Source organism: Triticum dicoccoides, chromosome 4B (assembly GCF_002162155.2).
Source record: "Triticum dicoccoides isolate Atlit2015 ecotype Zavitan chromosome 4B, WEW_v2.0, whole genome shotgun sequence".
In the NCBI taxonomy this organism is placed as follows: Eukaryota; Viridiplantae; Streptophyta; class Magnoliopsida; order Poales; family Poaceae; genus Triticum; species Triticum dicoccoides.
Window position 1 is genome coordinate 578,611,719 of NC_041387.1, and position 6,113 is coordinate 578,617,831.

Consider the following 6,113-nt stretch of genomic DNA (forward strand, 5'->3'; position numbering starts at 1 on the left):
TTTCTTTTTCTAAATTTTCTGACATTTGTTCTGATTTAGTAATAATACTAAATCAATTTAATACCTTATGCCAATTTTTGCAGGAGCTAGATATATTATTCCAGAGCTCCTTTATAAATGGCATAATTTTTGGACCATATTTCATATATATAACAATATATATCCAAAGCAAATAATTATCGGATTAATCCAAATGGCCAAAATTAAATATCCATGAGCTCCTAAAAATATTGGTTTGATTTTTATCTCTGTCCAATATTTTCAGAGGGCAACATGAGCATTTTCTTGGACCCTTTTGGAGAAATTTTTATTTGGGTCATTTTCAAAAATGATTCTGAGGGTTCCACCAATCCTCATTTCAAATTTAAATGAAATTTAAATATGATGCACAAATGGCTAGCTAGTCTAAGTCATACCAGACTAGGGATGTGACAAGAAGCCATCTAGCTAATAACTATGGACCCGAAGGTCTGTAGTAAACTATTCAGGCTTCATCGGAAAGGCAATGGTGTTGATGTAGAAGCCCTCCGTGATCGATTCCCCCTCCGGCAGATCATCGGAAAAGTCCCCAAGATGGGATCTCACAGGTACAGAAGGTTGTGGCGGTGGAAAATTGGTTTCGTGGCTCCTCCTGATGTTTCTAGGGTATAAGAGTATATATAGGCGAAAGAAGTACGTCGGTGGAGCTACGAGGGGCCCATGAGGGTGGGGGGCGCACCTACTGTTGTGGTACTAAGACTGACAGTAAGAATAGGGGGTATGTATGAGGAGGCAAGGTCCTAGCTACGGTGATATTGTACGCAAGTGTTTACGAGTTCAGGCCCCTCTCGGAGGAGGTAAAAGCCCTACGTTTCGGTGCCCTGAGGTGGTCGACTGGATTATAGTGTGTGTTACCGTGGGTGCGAACCCTTGTCCCAGAGGAGGGGGTGGCTTATATAGAGTATGCCAGGACCCCAGCCATCCCCCATTATAAGGAGTTCAATGTACATAAAGATAGGGCGTTACTAATAACACCAACTATAAAGTGCTATTAATGCCCTTGAAGACTATAGAGTGAATGCCTGACCGTTGCTGTCTTGTGTGACTCCTGGTCTTTAGTAGGTCGAGTGGTTTCTTGTATGGTCAAGTGACATCAGGAAGGAGGGGTACCCGAGTGGTGTGACTGGTCGAGTGGATTGCCCTCGATGCCTTCGACTGGTACTTGATACATCTCCAACGTATCTATAATTTATGAAGCATTCATGCTATTTTATTATCTGTTTTGGATGTTTATGGGCTTTATTATACACTTTTATATTATTTTTGGGACTAACCTATTAACCGGAGGCCCAACCCATATTGCTGTTTTCTTGCCTATTTCAGTGTTTCGAAGAAAAGGAATATCAAATGAGTCCAAACGAAATGAAACCTTCGGGAGCGTGATTTTTGGAACGAACGTGATCCAGGAGACTCGGAGTTCTAGTCAACGAAGCTTCGAGGTGGCCACGAGGGTGCCCCCCTACTGGGCGCGCCCCCTGTCTCGTGGGCCCCTCGAGCGTCCCCCGACCGACTTCTTTCACCTATATAAGTCCATATACCCTAAAAACATCGAAGACGAAGATAGATCGAGAGTTCCGCCGCCGCAAGCCTCTGTAGCCACCAAAAACGAACCGGGACCCTATTCCGGCACCCTGCCGGAGGGGGATCCCTCACCGGTGGCCATCTTCATCATCTCGGCGCTCTCCATGACGAGGAGGGAGTAGTTCACCCTCGGGGCTAAGGGTATGTACCAGTTGCTATGTGTTTGATCTCTCTCTCTCGTGTTATTGATTTGGCATGATCTTGATGTATCACGAGCTTTGCTATTATAGTTGGATCTTATGATGCTTCCCCCCCTCTACTCTCTTGTAATGGATTGAGTTTTCCATTTGAAGTTATCTTATCGGATTGAGTCTTTAAGGATTTGAGAACACTTGATGTATGCCTTGCCGTGCTTATCTGTGGTGACAATGGGATATTCACGTGATTCACTTGATGTATGTTTTGGTGATCAACTTGCGGGTTCAGTGACCTTGTGAACTTATGCATAGGGGTTGGCACACGTTCTCGTCTTGACTCTCTGGTAGAAACTATGGGGCACTCTTTGAAGTACTCTGTGTTGGTTGAATAGATGAATCTGAGATTGTGTGATGCATATCGTATAATCATGCCCACGGATACTTGAGGTGACAATGGAGTATCTAGGTGACATTAGGGTTTTGGTTGATTTGTGTCTTAAGGTGTTATTCTAGTATGAACTCTATGATAGATTGAACGGAAAGAATAGCTTCGTGTTATTTTACTACAGACTCTTGAATAGATCGAGCAGAAAGGATAACTTTGAGGTCGTTTTGTACCCTACCATAATCTCTTCGTTTGTTCTCCGCTATTAGTGGCTTTGGAGTGACTCTTTGTTGCATGTTGAGGGATAGTTATATGATCCAATTATGTTATTATTGTTGAGAGAACTTGCACTGGTGAAAGTATGAACCTTAGGCCTTGTTTCCTAGCATTGCAAGACTGTTTATGCTCACTTTTATCGCTTGCTACCTTGCTGTTTTTCTAATTTCAGATTACAAATACCTTTATCTACCATCCATATTGCACTTGTATCACCATCTCTTCGCCGAACTAGTGCACCTATACAATTTACCATTGTATTGGGTGTGTTGGGGACACAAGAGACTCTTTGTTATTTGGTTGCAGGGTTGTTTGAGAGAGACCATCTCATCCTACTCCTCCCACAGATTGATAAACCTTAGGTCATCCACTTGAGGGAAATTTGCTACTGTCCTACAAACCTCTGCACTTGGAGGCCCAACAAAGTCTACAAGAAGAAGGTTGTGTAGTAGACATCAAGCTCTTTTCTGGCGCCGTTGCCGGGGAGGTGAGTGCCTGAAGGTATATCTTTAGATCTTGCAATCGAATCTTTTAGTTTCTTGTTTTATCACTAGTTTAGTTTATAAAAGAAAACTACAAGAAAAATGGAATTGAGTTTGTCTCATACGCTTCATCTTTTTAATATCTTTTGTGAGAATGATGGTAGGGAAAATTGTGCTCAAGTGCTAGAAGAAGAAGTCCATAAAATTTTTTGCACTAAATCTTTGAATGATGAGCATGATTGCAATGTTGTTAGTGTGAATTCCTTGAATATCCATGATGTTAATGATATGCAAAGCCACAAGCTTGGGGAAGGTATGTTTGATAAAGATGATATTTTTTGTCCCCCAAGTTTTGGTGAAAATATTTATTATGATGAAAGCATGCCTCCTATTTATGATGATTATGTTGATGGAAGTGGATTTGGAGAGGTCATGACTTTATTTAGTGATGAATCCACTATCTCGGAAGAGGTTCCAATTGATTATGAGAACAAAGTTGCTATCTATGATGATTATTGTGATGAATTGTATGCTATTAAGAATAATGATAACCATGAAACTTGTCATCATGATTTTAGTTTTCAATTGGATTATGCCTCACATGATAGTTATTTTGTTGAGTTTGCTCCCACTACTATTCATGAGAAGAAATTTGCTTATGTGGAGAGTAATAAAAATTCTATGCTTGTAGATCATGAAAAGAATGCTTTAGGTTCTGGTTATATTGTTAAATTCATTCATGATGCTACTGAAAACTATTATGAGGGAGGAACATATGCTTGTAGGAATTGCAATAATGTCAAGTTTCCTCTCTATGTGTTGAAAATTTTGAAGCTATGCTTGTTTTACCTACCTAAGCTAATTGATTATTGTTCCCATAAGTTGTTTGCTCACAAAATACCTATGCATAGGAAGTGGGTTAGACTTAAATGTGCTAGTCATATTCTTCATGATGCCCTCTTTATGTTTCAATTCTTATCTTTTATGTGAGCATCATTGAAATCATCATGCCTAGCTAGGGGCGTTAAACGATAGCGCTTGTTGGGAGGCAACCCAAATTTAGTTTTGTTCTTTACTTTTTGATCCTGTTTAGTAATAAATAATTCATCTAGACTCTTGTTATATGTGGTTTCATGTTTTAATTAGTGTTTGTGCCAAGTAGAACCTTTGGGAAGACTTGGTTGAAGTCTATATGATCTTGCTGTAAAAACCAGAAACTTTAGCGCTCACGAGATTAGCTGCCATTTTTTAATGGAGAGTGATTTTAGGTTGATTATTTTTGCAGATGATTAATAGACAAATGCCTCAGGTACAGCAATTTATTTCAGAATTGTTGGAGTTTCATAGGTACACGTTTGATACAGATTACTACAAACTGTTCTGTTTTTGACAGATTCTGTTTTCTATGTGTTGTTTGCTTATTTGGATGAATCTATGAGTAGTATCAGAGGGTATGAACCATAGATAAGTTAGAATACAGTAGATATTACACCAATATGAAATTATAATGAGTTCACAACAGTACCTAAGTGGTGATTTATTTTCTTATACTAACGGAGCTTACGAGTTTTGTTTTGAGTTTCGTGTTGTGAAGTTTTCAAGTTTTGGGTAAAGATTCGATGGACTATGGAATAATGAGTGGTAAGAGCCTAAAATTGGGGATGCCCAAGGCACCCCAAGGTAATATTCAAGGACAACCAAGAGCCTAATCTTGGGGATGCCCCGGAAGGCATCCCCTCTTTCCTCTTCGTTCATCGGTAACTTTACTTGGAGCTATATTTTTATTTACCACATGATATGTGTTTTGCTTGGAGCGTCATTTTATTTTGTTGGTATTTGCTTTATGTTATTTAGAATAATGTTTTGCATCTATATTTTCAATAAAAATGTCAAGGATAGCCTTTACCATGCTTATTTTGCAAGTATACATGTTGCTGTTTCAAAACAGAAAGTTTACAGCTGTTGCAAAAATTCCTTAGAAAAGTCATAGAATGATATAATGTTGAATCTTTTTGCATATTAAGCTCTGATAAATCTTATACAGCTTAGTTGTTTTCTCATAATTTTTGGAGTTAGGGAAGTATGATGAATCTTGCATTCTTTACAGACTATACTGTTTTGGCAGATTGCTGTTATGTTTGCATTGTTTGCATATGGTTGCTTGTTTAATGATTCTATTTTAGGATAGGAGTATTAAATATGCAGAGAAATTTAGTATGCAATGTTGAATAATAATGTTAGTAATTTGTTACAGTAGAGAATGATAAGGTTTTTGCATTGTTTTATACTAACTTATCTCACGAGTTCTTGTTGAGTTTGGTGTGAATGAAGCTTTCGAGATTTAGGAAACTGAGATATAAAAGGAATTAAGGAGACACAAAAGCTCAAGCTTGGGGATGCCCAAGGCACCCCAAGATAATATTCTAAGAAGTCTCAAGCACCTAAGCTTGGGTATGCCCCGGTAGGCATCCCACCTTTCTTCTTCAACAATTATCGGTTAGTATCGGTTGAACCTAAGTTTTTTGCTTCTTCGCATGAGTCGTGCTATCCTTGCAATGCCATTTTATTTTGTTTTGCTTGCTGTTTAAATAAAATACCAAGATCTGAAATTCTTAAATGAGAGAGAGTCTTCACATAGCTACATAATTATTTAACTACTCATTGATCTTCACTTATATCTTTTTGGAGTAGTTTGTCATTTACTCGTGTGCTTCACCTATATCCTATGAGTAAATGGTTGAATGAGTTGAATGTCATAAATCTGAAATTATATATGTTTCATATGCTTACCCCGTTGGGAGTAATGACTTCACATCTAAGAAGTAGAGGTAGTAAATTTATTGAAGGTTATTAAGCACTGTTTTGGTCGTTTGAACAATTCATAAAAGAATATTGAAGGAAGAGAGATTTCACATATAAATATACTACCTTGGACTTCTCTTGTAATTGTGAGCACTCATTAAGTATGACATGCTAAAGAGTTGATGTTGGACAAGGCAGACAACATAATGGGTTATGTTTTCTCACATCTCAGTTAAAGTATATTGTCATGGATCATTCAAACACGTTGAGCTTGCCTTTCCCCCTCATGCTAGCCAAAATTCCTTGCACCAAGTAGAGATACTACTTGTGCTTCCAATATCCTTAAACCCAGTTTTTGCCATGAGTGTCCACCATACCTACCTATATGCGGTATTTACGTGCAGTTCCAAG